Source organism: Lissotriton helveticus, chromosome 1_1 (genome assembly GCF_964261635.1).
Source record: "Lissotriton helveticus chromosome 1_1, aLisHel1.1, whole genome shotgun sequence".
In the NCBI taxonomy this organism is placed as follows: Eukaryota; Metazoa; Chordata; class Amphibia; order Caudata; family Salamandridae; genus Lissotriton; species Lissotriton helveticus.
The window spans coordinates 1,135,242,222-1,135,256,570 of record NC_136057.1 but is presented as its reverse complement, the minus strand read 5'-3'; positions in this window follow the sequence as shown (position 1 = coordinate 1,135,256,570).

Here is a 14,349-nt window from a genome sequence, read left to right as displayed (position 1 = left end):
AGAGATTCATGGGTCTGCTCAGTAGCGGCAGGACCTGTACGCACACACACTTCTCTCAGGCAAATACTTTCTTCCAGGAGCTGTGCCATAAAAGGTGTATGTTTTGCAGCCTGTAAAACCTCACCAAGTATCGGTTCAGTTGGCTCCCCGCCTATGTGGCGCACCCTCCTGCTTCACCAACTTGTGTCTTGAATTCTGCTCAATTGCTAAACAGACTGCCAACCAAGTATGATCTTACTAGTGAATATGATACTTGTCTCTTCCCCTAATGAAAATGATGAGCCAACTGTAATCAACTGGGATTTTTAGATTACATAATTGGAACAAAAAAAAATATTTCTGCAACTTGGTAATTGAAAATCTATATGTACTAATTGCCACACTCCCCAATTTGCAAGTTAATTGTCGCAATTTCTGTATACCCATTCTCAAATTGTGATTATCAGTCGCAAAAAGAGAAGTGGCAGGTGCAAATTTCAAATGTTGGACTGAAAGTGACAAATGTAATGTGTGCAATCTGTGTGCAGCAAACCCTAGGAACTGACAAAAGGCATGCATCGGCCGACCGAACACTTCGAGAGGGAAGACACCACAACCAAGAAATGCAGTGGAATACAGCACACATGCAAAGTTCAGTTAGTAAGGAGATATAGATATATTTATTCTTGTTAAACCAGTCTCGGATAGGAGCACCAGTTTGGTGCAAACCCAGGTTTGTAGACTTTGATAAATCTGGTTTTACATTAAAATCCAAGGGGGTGGGGGGAATGCACTGGAACACCCACACTTCATCCATTTGGTGCCTCCACAAAGCAAGGTAGGTATGCACTGCTTCCCCTTTTTTTTTTTTTTTTTTTTTACAAAGGTGCAGAAAGCATCGTGCTTTGCATGGCTTAGTAAGTCCCGACATACATTTTATGTCTGGCCGCATCAAAGAGTGACACAACCCTAATTCAAAATGTTGGTAAATCTATGCTCTAGTCTTTTCTCATATGCACTTCTCTCGCTCTGGTACCCAATAGATCTTTGATTACCAGTGATCGTCTTCTGTATAAGAGAACCAAAGTTAAATTGCAGATTAACTAACTTTGAGCATCCCAAAAGAAAATCTTTATGGACAAATTAAATATTGATGACTTACAGTTTACATTCAGTTCGATCTCTTTTACCACAGTTCTCTTTGGCAAGGAAAGACTAACCGAGTAATTTCGGCCTTGGGCAAGTTTCTTGCTTTTTGAGTTTTAACCATACACTCCTAATATTTATTTTAATCGAGAGAATCAACTCACAGTTCTTGTTCTTCGGTTGAAAACACTCTTCATCAATCAGTGAAGCAGATCGATTCTTTTTATCATCACAGAATTTTCATTACAGATTGACTCTTGAGCTTTTTTAATTTCCTGAAAATCATCTTAAATCAGTCTTTGATTTAAATTTGATTTGTTGTACACAATTTCAGTTTGTTTTCTTCTTTTGCAGGTTGTGAAATTGGCTAGATTGTCGAGGAAATCAAAGTTCAGAGGAAAAGTTCCCATAACAGACCTTCTCGTTTTAAGAATTCGGAAAGCCTGACATGTGGAAAGGACATGGTTTATATAGCTACCATTTTCAAGATGGGCGCCAGGTGATATGATTTGGAAAACCCTATTGAAAGTTAGCTAGGTCAAATCAAAGTTTTGTCAGATTTCAGGAGAGCCGCTTACCCATAATCTAGTCTTGGTTTCGTGGTGTCTGGTGTGCCAGGATTGTGTCCGGAAGCCACAATGTCACCACACACTGGAATTTGTGGTAGACAGGTGCCATTCAGAAGCTGCCACCTGCTCAGGAGAAAAAAGCTAAAGGCTTAAAAAAACTGCTTGCTGGATGAAGATTTCAGAGGATTGTAGAAAACCTGGAACCTGGAATCTAGTAGTTGAATTCTTCAGGAGAGAGGAGTCAGGATCAGCAAGTAGACGGAGAAAGGAAATGAGTGAAGAAACACAGCCATACCAAAAAATAGAGGACCAAACCAGAGTGACAATATACGAGGGGACAAAACCTGGCTCACAGCTAAATCGTCTCTCAAAGCTTAAAGTTAGGGACCAGTCTTCTTAATGTGTCAGTTCTAGTCTTCGTAGCAGTTTTAGAATCTTGTGCATTTTGAGAAATTGCTATTCTTTCAGAGTCAAATCTCTCTTCGAAGTCAGCAGCAAGTACATGAGGAGTGTACAACAGCGTAGACAGAAAGGATGGAATCCCTGGACATAATAGAATGGGGAAACCCTGGAAGCAAAGTGAACAGAGTTGCAATACGAGAACTCTGATAAGGGTAATAATTCTGCCCAGTTGTTTTGAGAGGCATTACAGTAACACCTCAGATACTGTTCAAGATTCTGCTTGACCAGCTCAGTCTATCCATAAGATTTTGGCTGGAAACATGAGGTCACATCTTGATGGATACCAAGGATAGCGCAAATTGAATGCCAGACCCTAGAAATGTACTGAGAGCCCCTGTCTTCCAGGCAGGATGAATTATGCATTTATATAGTAAAAGGACAAGAAAATAAAATGACATGAAACATCACAAGACCGGAAACACAAGGGATTGAGAAACTTGGAAGGAATCAAGGAAGAAACAGCCATGAAGTAAAAGAAAATATTCTGAGGTGAACTAGCTGCGGAGCAGCTTTCACAGGCAGCTGCAAACCTGTAGACAGGTCATTGTCATTTTGGAGCTGGATGAGAAGGAGCAGTAGCTGGTAACACAATAGCATAAGGCATGGAAGGAACTGGTGAGTGAAAATCACAACCTGCAGCTTCTGGCTTAATGTGGCAGCATCTGAGCCCGTGGAACAGTGGACCATGCTAGGTCAGGTAGTTCGCAGGCATGCTTTTAGTGGAGATACTACAATACCAACAGTAAACTTCCCTCCTGAGGCCCGAGGCTACTCAGGAAGGCCAAAAATATTACAAACCAATTTGAGGGCATGGAAAAAAGAGGCAGCTATGCTCACTAGCAGGATATTCTTCCCAGTGAATGAAAAACTACAACAACCTCTAAAAATTCAGGAATTACAGATCTTGCTAACTTTGTATTTTCGTTCCCCATGAACCACAACTGAAGAAGTAGAAACTCAAAAGATAAATGCGAGAAAAAAAGACTTCAACCTGGAGACATGAAAGGCACGGTGAATCTTCCAAGTGTTAGGAAGACGGAGCCTAACAGCAGCAGGATTGATTTGTTTGGGTATTACAAAGGGACCATAAAATAGAGGACAAAACCAGGCTGGAAATCTTCGAGGGGGCAAACCTGAGAGACAGTGAGATTTTCTCTTCGAGCTTAATGTTTGAGACCTGTCTTCTTAATCTGTCAGTTTTAGACTATGTAACAGTTTTAGAATGTTGTAAATTCTGGGAAATCACTTTTCTTTCAGAGTCAAATCTTTCGAGGAAATCAACAGCAGCAGGTACAAGAGGAGTGTACAACAGCAACGATAGAAAGAATGGAACCCTTGGATATTATAGAATGAGGAAACCTCAGAAGCAGAGTGGTCAGAGTTGTTATATGAGAACACTGCTAAGGGTAAGAATTCTGCCCAGATGTTTTGAGATGCATTGCAGTAACGCCTCAGATACCATTCACATCTCTGCTGGACCCTCTCAGTCTGTCCATTAGATTTCAGCTGATAACATGAGGACAGAGCTTGATGGATTCCAAATATAGCACAAATTGAATGCCAGAACCTAGAAATGTACTAAGAACCCACGTTTGTGATCATAGTGTTGGGGAGGTAGCAGAATATAACAGTCAGAGATGTATTTGCCTTCATGCAGGCAGGTAACAGCCTCCAGAACACTGAACCATTTTAGAGTCCACAATAACATTGGTAGAAATAATTTGCCATGGATGAATGAGAGCTAGGCAAAGGCTGGAGGAAGCCAAAAGGTTTGTTATGGCTAACTTGGGTTATGCATAAACAGTTTTCTTATATAAAGAGAGGGTAGCTGTTCCTATCAAAAGAAAGATAGACTTGGGTGTAGTTGGAATATCTAGTGATTGGGGGGATCTTTCTTATTGGACGTTTGAGCCCTCAAACACCCAAGCAGCTGTCATACTTCAGAAGCCTAATAATAAACGTACTGCAGTTCGGTACCTTAGGTCTATCAGATTCAATGGTTCCATTATTTGACACAATCACATCATTTATGGAGTAGCAATGTTCTTTAGTGCCCCTTATGTAGCTACTTTGTTTCTTTAAAACTTTACTGTCTGAAAATGTTGGTGGGGCCATTATATAGACCTTTCATCGATTACCTCACCTCTTTCTATGACCAGCTTTGTTTAATTCTCAACCTAGTGCATCTAGTGAGTTGATTCACTGTTTGGCTTCCTCTGGTAGACCTGTCTTTCAACACTTCGATAGTCTCCAATGACGCAACCGATTCCTTATCTCTGACTTCGGTTATGGTCACTGTTTTCACTCTTTTGGATCATTTCTCTTTTTATCTTTATCACATCAGTGAATCTTGTCTAGGTGACAGTTGGTACACTCAGTGCATGGGCTCTTTGTCTTTGTTACTTTTTTAATGTCCATAAAATACTAGGAGGTTAAGTGGTGAAATAAGCTGTGCACCAAGTGGTGCCACGTAAGGGCGTACACTCATTTGAAACCTTTCTATTTATTCTTGAACAAAATCGTTTTCTTAATTTTGTTTTCTTCTTTCCATGTAATAATGATCAGCCTTCTAAAAGTCCCAATTAGGGACGAAACACTTGTCGGCTTAAAGCACCTATGAAGCCCCTCCACCATAATTTCTGTAGTTACTGTTGAAAACATTGTAATCAGTTTCAACATTGTTTGCTTCTTAATAATACCGGAACCAAGTAAAAATATCATTCATCTCAACATTACAAGCATTGAATGAATTTTTCATGTGGCTTAATGGAAAATGTTCACTTCATTTGAAATATATAAATAATTGCTCCAATTAACCTAGACCAGCATAACTAATATCTGATGCATGTGAGGAGTCGATGTGAGGAGCTCTCCGCTATTCCTTCTTTTGTTCCAGCCTGGGCTGGGAACTAATTTCTTTATTTCAGATACACACATTGTTGCAACAGGTGTGTTATAGCGTTCAGAGTACTGCTGTTGTTTTACTTATCTCCTCTAAAGATAGGGATGTGCGACTGTTGTACCACTGTTGCCTCTTTTGATTAGGCCCTCTAGTCCTGACTGTTGGAATATGACTCCGGGGCCTGCAAGTGCCCAGATACCCAATTGGGTAGTTAGCTGTGCTTTATGAATCCTGATTGATTGATTTATCGGCTCTAGGGGGCCAATTAATCAAGGGCAGCCTGAGAACAGGGAAGATTTGGCTGCAGTACATTCTTCTCTCTCTTCTCCTTCTCTGTCAGCAATGTCTGAGGTTTTACAAATACACAGGGAAAAATATCAGAACACTTTAATGTGTCTGAAGGCAGCACATTTTAAAACACAGGTAGCATTGCACAAAATGTAAAAACATATTGACACCCTTCATGGGAGATTAAAGGACCTGGAGAATCGCTCCAATCAGTTGCAGGTTCATGTAGCAGATCATGAAATATGGCTCAGAGGAGAGGGTTCTTCCATGAGATGGAGGACATTGCAAACCACCGGTGCTGTTATAACTTATGCATGTTTGGCATTCCTGAGGAACAGGAGGGCGACATAGCCAGAAGATACACTGCTCATTTATTTAGTCAGTCCTTCCTCCAAATTAAAGATTGGGATATTAACCGGCAATTTTGATTTACGTGGGCAACTATATTTTTCATCGATTGCTGTACCAGCTCATTCGCCCTTACAGTCATTTAAATCTGTGGGGTGGATTTTTTTGTTAGATATGATTTCTGCCATGACACAGTCATGTGTAGATGGTAGCCGTGGGAACTGAGAATCCTCTATCAGGTCCAAACACTTTTTTTCCTATGTACTCAGGACTAAAGGTGATATATATTTACTTGGAGCTCTCTGGCCTAATGGTAACACATTTTAAAATGTTCTATGACTACTATAGGACCACTCTTATCCCTCCTCCAGCCTGTTGCTGTAGTTTTTCTAGAAATGCTTTGGTGCGGAAAGCTGGGGACTCCTCTGGGTATGGTTACTGATCAGCGACTATTCAAAATCTGAAAATGGTCTTGTGGGTGATGATGTGTGGGGCACAGAAGATCTGCATTTCCTGCAGAAAACCAAAATAGGTGTTGGTGCTGAGGTGGGGCGTGGGGATGAGGGAGAAGTGGGGGGATCAGGGTTCATGTCATAGGTAAGGAGCCACTTTCTGGTGGTCTCAATGGAATTCTTTTTGCAGTTGTTATGCTGGCAGTAGAAAAAGAGAAAGTATCAAAGGGTATGATTAAAGGCATTGTCTTACAAAATGTTGTGATCTTGACATTTATATATTGGCAATACTGTTCATAGTGGTAGCCAGGATATTTATTTACTTCGCTGGAAAGTTAAAGGCTTGAGAGCAGCTGCAAAGTGCCAAGGGATCATGGGTAGATGGTACATTTGGTCAAAACATATGAATTGAGTAGGTGGATTATCATGCGCTTAGTGAAGTTTAATGTACAATTGACATTTTGATTCTTTATGCATCAAACAAGGATCAACCATTGCTCTTCAATTTTCTATTATTGGAATTCAGTCAATAGTGTGCTCCTATGTTTGTCTGCAGGGATGTTAACTTGTCACTTCATCCACGTTCTGGCCCTACTTTAGGCCCACTGACAGCTGAGATTTGAATGAGGAAGTCTTGCATTGCATTTGAGCAGGTACTAATTTCATTACAAGACCGGAGGCTACCATCATGCATAACATCTTTTATTGCCACTCCTGCAGCACCTTCAAAGACATGACAATAGATAAAACTCTAGAACTGGAACACACAAGTCCATAAATATTCCTCCCACCCAACATTCTTCCTCTTTTAATTCCTGCTCCTGAAACAGATAAGTTATATTCTTCTCGTTTTTAGTGTGAAAGTTTGTTGAAAGGATAATGTGAATATGAAAGGTTATGTAATGTAATGTCTGATCTAGCTTCAAATGTAACAAAGCATGCTCTATTGTATTTCCTTTTTAGTAGTTGAGCTTTTGTTTGTCTGAGGAACATGGTCTTTGAATGTTCATAAAAAAGAATTTTGAGATAAATATATGTTTTAGATGAAAGACTGTTCGTATTCTGAAGATTTTGTAGCTGAGAGTATTTAAATTATTCTCGCATGGTAATTGTTAAGAAATAGTTTTTTCAAAAGATGCCTTTGATGTTTTTTGCTTGACTAAGGCACGAGGATCTGCACGCATTGCAGCTGATCCAATTTTTTCGATTGCCCTGTAAGCTGTGAAGCTAAGGCGTATTATAACTTAATCGCGAAGTTCAGCACACGTTGCGGCAGAGTCTTGCTCACGCGGTCTCCTGACTGGAAATTCTTTCCTGATGCATATGACTGACGCGCGACGATTGAATGCAGAGACTCGCGAGAGACACGCAAAGGTATGTTGCTTCGTGCATGTTCTCGCGAGATAGACTCCATTTTAGTTTCGGTAAATAGGCATTTAATATACCGGCTGTACACGAATGCAGGAATTGGTTAAACCATCGTTTTGCAATCTGTTTTGCATGTAAATAAAATCAGATGTTTTTGTGCTTGTGAGGGGATTGGATGAGATTAAATTGAGAATTTGCTTATTAAGGAGTTTTTAAGGAATTATAAGGAATTTGGAAAAAGGAGTTTGATATTTATTTAATTGATTGGGAGACAAAACAGAAAGTGATAAAAATGGAGAGCAATCTGGAGAGAGATGTAGAGATTACAGGGAGTAGTATTAATGAAGAAATTGTAAAAAGGTTAATTGAGCTTGAAATGAAGAAACAGGAACAAGAATCTATGGAGGAATGTATGAAAAGTGAGAAAAGGAGAGGTAATGATTCTGGGAAAGAATTTTATATTTCTGATACTGGCAATCTTGCCTGTGTCCATTCACTCCCTGATCGGCCAAGCACTACTAGTACTTTAGAATCCCCTATACAATATCCCAGCACATCCTCCGGTCGGCATGTATTAAAAATCCTTCCTCGGAATATAACATCTCAACATGCCTTAGATTCGGGGGGTTTGGAAGGGCAGGTACCCTCGGTGGGGGTGCCATCCACCAATCCAGACGAGAAGGGTGAGTGCGAGGTGGGGAGAGTGCCCAGGTTGGGCCCAAAAAGGATGAAGGTTCTCTCATGGAACCTTGCAGGCATTGCCAATAAAATTGATTGCAGTGACTGGGGCTCCCTAGTGAACAGTAATGACATCTGTCTCTTCCAGGAGACTTGGGCTAGGGAAGATTACCCGAGGGTGGGTTATTCAACCTTTTATGTTTCTGCTAGGTGGGGAGGCAAAGGGAGGCCGTCAGGTGGACTTGCAATATGGGTAGCTACCCATTTGGGTTGCATAGCGGAAAACATACCAACTCATTCGGAAGACGTACAATGCGTTCTTCTTAAATGGCCACATGCCTATAACCTAGCAGTTGTGAATGTTTACTCACGTCCAGTGAGTGTGTCTATGGAATCACCCACTATAGAAGAATTATCTCTCTTTCTGGGGCTATTACCCACTGACTGTAAGATTTTGATGGGAGGGGATGTCAACTGCCACTTTGAACCATTACATGGATTAAAGGAGGGTGACCTAATGGCTGAGGACGACTACTGGGGGATTCCCCCCTGTCGATCGCCAAGTCCGAAATCATGGTCTCCTTTGGCGTTACAGATTATGTCCCTTACTCTGAACTACGCCCTGAGGGCTTGTAACGGGCGTACTCCATCTGACAGCCCCTCAGTGTGTACCTTCAACAGGAAGGGCCATGAATCACGCCTAGACTATATTTTTGTGGATGCTAGTATGTGGTCTAAGGTCCTGGATTTCAGGGTGACGGTGAGAGCTGACAGCGACCATAATGCTCTCTGTCTGGAAATGGTTTACCCAGGGCCTAAAGAAAACACATTATCAAATGCCATCGATCAAGACACAGGGGCTTTAGTAGTAACCAACAATAGACGCAGGGTAAAATGGGGGAAATTAGTTAACTCCACAGAGTGCATTACAAAAATCTATGACCTGGCGCTCCCAAGATTAGTCGAAATGGACGACCTGATTAATCAACCCACAGTTACAGACTTTATTGAGAAATTAGGGCAAATCCACGCAGACCTAGTTGACAAGCTAGCAGAGGTTTTCTACCCTGTGTCCGTTAGAAGGAAGAAGAGGACACCAACCTCAGCTTGGTATAATTCTACGTGTAAAAAGATCAAGACTGAGCTGATTTCAATGGTCAAGTCTGGCACCAACAAACACAAAATACATGAGCTCAGACGGAAATACAAGGAGGCAATTGCCCATGCAAAGTATGAATGGGATTGGGATAGATGGCACAACCTAACAATGGCCCTGGAAACCAGGGATTCTAGAAAATGTTGGTTATTAGTACAAACAGGATCAGGGAAACCGAAAGCTGCTGTAGAACCAAATATCGCTGCTTCGGTATGGGAATCCCACTTTAGTAAATTGTATCAGGATGGTCCTACTATGCCTACAGAGGCAGTCTCTGACACCCCTTCTGATCATAACGAGCAACTAGAGTTTACTCTGGATGAGGTGCTAAACGCAATAGGCAGACTTGCATGGGGAAAGGCCCCAGGCCTAGATAAATTGTCTGGAGATTTATTCAGGCACCAACCAGAGATCTGGGGTCCCATCTGCTCATTATTTTTAATTCAGTTTTGAGGGGAATGGAGATCCCCTGTACTTGGCTGGGCGCAGAGATAGTACCGATTTTCAAAAAGGGCTCTCCTCTGCTCCCAGCCAACTACAGGCCGATCAGCCTTATAGAGGTACCCCAAAAACTTTTCGCTCGTCTTCTGCTGGACCAGCTCTTGGATTGGATCGAGGACAATGAGATTCTTAGCCCTCTCCAAGCAGGATTCAGGAAGAACACATCCACCATGGATCAGATTTTTCGCCTCGTTCTTCTTTTCTGGAAAACGGCAAGGATCGAGGGGGAAAGTCTGTACATGGTGTTTGTGGACCTGAGGTCCGCATTTGACTTAGTACCCCGCGAGAAATATGGGCGGTCCTTAGGGAGTTAGGTGTTCCACCACAGCTCCTGCATGTAATATTTAGGCTGCACAAAGGGAATTTTGCCCAGGTCAGGTGTGGGAGGGATGGGGCATTGTCATCTAGGTTCCCAGTTGACAGGGGGGTGAGACAGGGTCGTGTCTTAGCACCAACCCTGTTCTGCCTCTATGTCAACGGCGTAATATCTCACCTTGACAACGTCAATAACAACGACGCCCCTAGGCTGGCAGGCAGGAGGGTTCCGGCAATTATGTTTGCCGATGATACTCTCCTGCTCTCCAAATCCCCCATGGGGATCCAACGGATACTGGACGGGTTTGGGGACTTTTGCAGAGCCCACAGCCTTGAGATCAATGCAGACCACCAAGTTTATGGTATTCAATCCCTCGGTAACAACTAGGCCAAATCCAACCTTTGGGATCGGATAGGCTGGAAAGGGTCACAACGTTCCAGTACCTGGGGGTAACTCTGCACAAAATCCTATCTTGGGGTCCACAGATAGCAAGATCTCGTCTAAAGTTATCGCAAATGGTGGGGGCCATTTTGAAGGCTTCAAATTCTTCAACCTTCAAGCCAGTTAGTCCAGCACTGGAGATGTATAAAACCCAAACCAGAGCAGCCTCATCATACGGCGGTGAACTGGGGGGCTATAATGCTGGAACAGAACTTACCAAGGTAGAGATTAACTTCCTTAGACGGTTGCTTTCTCTACCACAAGGCATGCCTCTTTTACCACAGAGACTAGATCTGGGCCTCCCTTCTATAGGGGACGAGTTAGCCCTAAAACCATTGAGGTTTTGGCACAGGCTATGGTCTACTACTGAACTGTCCCACTACAGGCAAGATCTGAAGCATGTCCTGTGCCATAGTTGTTCTGACAGAATCCCATGGTTGGCCTATGTAAAACGAGAATTTCTGCGACTAGGCTTGGCTGATCTGTGGGATGATCCCAAAAGAGGCTGTCTTGAGGTCTCTCGTAAATCGCTCACCAAGATCTTCTAGGACAAAAGCCTAACTACGCTCCTGTGTGCCCCAAAAAATGGCACCCGCACTGAACAATTTTTGGTTTCCAAAAGCTCATTTAAGTTCCAAGAATTTATGGACATTATTTTTCCTATTACTGCAAGGAAACTTTTCATTCAATGGAGGTTTGGTACATTGCCCATTAAAGACTTTACAAGCAAATGGTCTATATCGGACAATAAAACCTGTCCAGGGTGCAGCGCAATTGTGGAGGATGAACTGCACGTGCTGTTATTTTGCCCTGCCTATAGTAGACCAAGAAAGCACTGGCTAGTACCTTTGTGCAGGAATCTAGGCTTTAGAAATTGTTTACATTCGTTTAGAATTTTAAAGTCAAGCACTTTACACTGTATTGTATTTGCATTATCCAAGTATTTAATGGCTATGTGGTTGAAAAGGAAAAAACTGCTGAAAGCTAATCCCTAACCGTGAGAAGAACTGCACTGCATAGTATCTTGACTTCCCTGGATCCTGACAAATAATGAACTAAGTTAGCTCCCTACATTGCTGTAAAATTGTATGTTGATGTTTCTTTTTAGCTTGTATTTTTATGGCACGTAATTTTTATTGTTTTTATTGCATCTTTTATGGCCTTGATGGCCGAAATAAAGAACTTTTGGATTGGATTGGATTGGATTGGAATACAGGGAGTAGTATTAATGAAGAAATTGTAAAAAGGTTAATTGAGCTTGAAATGAAGAAACAGGAACAAGAATCTATGGAGGAATGTATGAAAAGTAAGAAAAGGAGAGGTAATGATTCTGGGACAGAATTTTATATTCATTGCAGAGGGTGAAGAAAAGAGTTCAGACATTGGGAGAAAAAGATCAAAGAAAACCAGACACATCGAATAGGTGGAAATGGCATATAAAGACAAGTTTGGTAAAAATTCAATCGCAAAGAAAGGTGTCCATGGAGGCACAAATAAGAAAGGTGTCCTTAGCAGCACTCGAAGAGAGGATGCCCTTAGCGGCACAAAGGAGGATTAGAATTTTGAAGAAGGAATGCCAAATTTGTCTGGGAAGGATTGGGGAAATTTTGATGCGTATATTTTAGATTTGGAGGAAAATTATGGTTATTAAGAGTGTGAAAATATGAAGATTGAGGCATCTTGTGAAAGTATAAAAGATCCTTTTGGAGGTGATATGTTTAGCCCAGTAAATATTAAGCATCCTAGAAGTGGAGAATGGTGGCCAATGGACCACATTGCGAAATTTATAAAACATTTGATTAAAAAGGCTCTGGATAAAAAAAGGAGAAGGCTGATGAGAGCGGAATGCTCAAGGCCTACAATTGAGGAGATGGTCTACGCTATTCCTAATTTGCATCCAGACCTTATTAGTTTTCTGATCAGGCTTGAAAGGGACCCAAGAAAGGGTCTGGAAAGATCCCTTGAAATATGACAAGACAAATTGTTGGATTTTTTGGGACCTTTAGGTAGAATTCTTGATATGGCAGAAGATGCCTATGCAACTGAGGAACAAATATATGTAGAACTTTTGAGGGGTTGGAGCCAAAGGGCAGTTGTCCGCAAATGCAGGAATACTGCAAGAGAGGGGGAAAGCGATCTTGATTAAGATAAATCCTAAATTGGGATTCTAAAGGTTATTTGGAGTTGGATTAATTAAGGGACATTTACTGCTTTGGATAAGGTACAGGGTAATATGCACAAGATGTTTGGAGTTTTTGGAAGGGCCAGTAGAAGGGGACCCTATACTGGCCATGGCATGCTGAGGTCCCAATATGGTTCCCAATACAAGCAGCAATATGGTTGACAGAACGGAGGCAGAGGCTAATAAAAAAATGCACGTTTTTATCCATCCAGAGGATGGACAGGACGAGGAAGGAGATATTGGAGAGGTCAAGGATTACCCAGTGGTGGAGGACAAGGAGAATATGTAGAGTACTTTTGGTTCTTCCCAAGAAGGAGTAGGAAGACTTCTAAAGTTGTTCAAGGAGTAATGGAAAAAAGGTACAAGAGATCCTTGGGTCCTGCAAACAATTCAACGTTTTGTAATAGATTTTATGAGTATTACTTTCCAAGATATGGAACCAAGAGAGATACAGATGTCTGTTGATCAGGAAGATATAGTAGACAAAGAGATATTATCACTAGTGGAAAAAAATGCATAAAGGAAGTGGAAGAACAGGAAGTGTGTTTTGTAAGCAATTTGTTTTTGATAGAGAAGAAGGACAAAGGATGGCGTCCAGTGATAAATCTCAGAGGGCTGAACAAGTTGTTAATGTATCAACATTTCAAGATGGAAGGGATATATTGCCTGAGAGATTTGGATGGTAAAGTTGGATCTCAAAATGTATGCCTTACCAATTCAAATGTTTGTCATGTGGTCTACATTCAGCACCTTGGTGTTTCACAAAGGTGATGAGGGTAGTAGATGCTTATTTCCAACAGAGGGGTATAAGGATGATTATTTATTCAGTCAATATTTTGATTTTGTCGCAATATCAAATAGAGATGAGGAGAATTACTATGGAAGTGGTGAATTTGTTGGAAGAATTAGGTTTCATTGTGAACAGGGAGAAGTATTGTTAGGGTCCATCACAAATTATAGAGGTTTTAGGGTTTATGGTAGACACAAGTTATGTCAATTGAGTCTGCCAGGCAAAAAGAGGAAAATGATCAGGAAAGAAATTCATCAGTGTTTAAAGAAGGATTTCGTTTAGTTAACGGAATTTGCAAGGATTATAGGGCTCTTGTCATTTTCAGTCCGAGCTATCTTTCCAGGTCCACTAAATGATCGTGATTTACAGAGAATGAAAGGGAATGCTCTAAGGAATGGTTTATGGTATGGAGACAAGATAGCTTGGGAAGTAGAAGCAAGGAAGGAACTTTGCGGGTGGTTAGGAAACATGGAGGCATGGAATGGGAGATAGATTTTTGGATTAACCCCCGAATATGTGATAGAGTCATATGCGTGTATGGCTGGCTGTGGAGCACTTTGGGAGAGTTAGAAACAGGTGGTGCTTGGTCAAAGAAAGAGAAGCCGAATCACATCAATTGCCTGGAATTGAAGGCAGAGTTATATGCCTTACAGAGTTTCAAGGAGAATATAAGAAGGCGATTTGAGAACTACGCCTTCGGGTAGCCACAGGTGATCATAGTTTCCTCCCCTGGCAATGGCGGATCGGTGTTTCAGAGCGGTATGGAGCTGA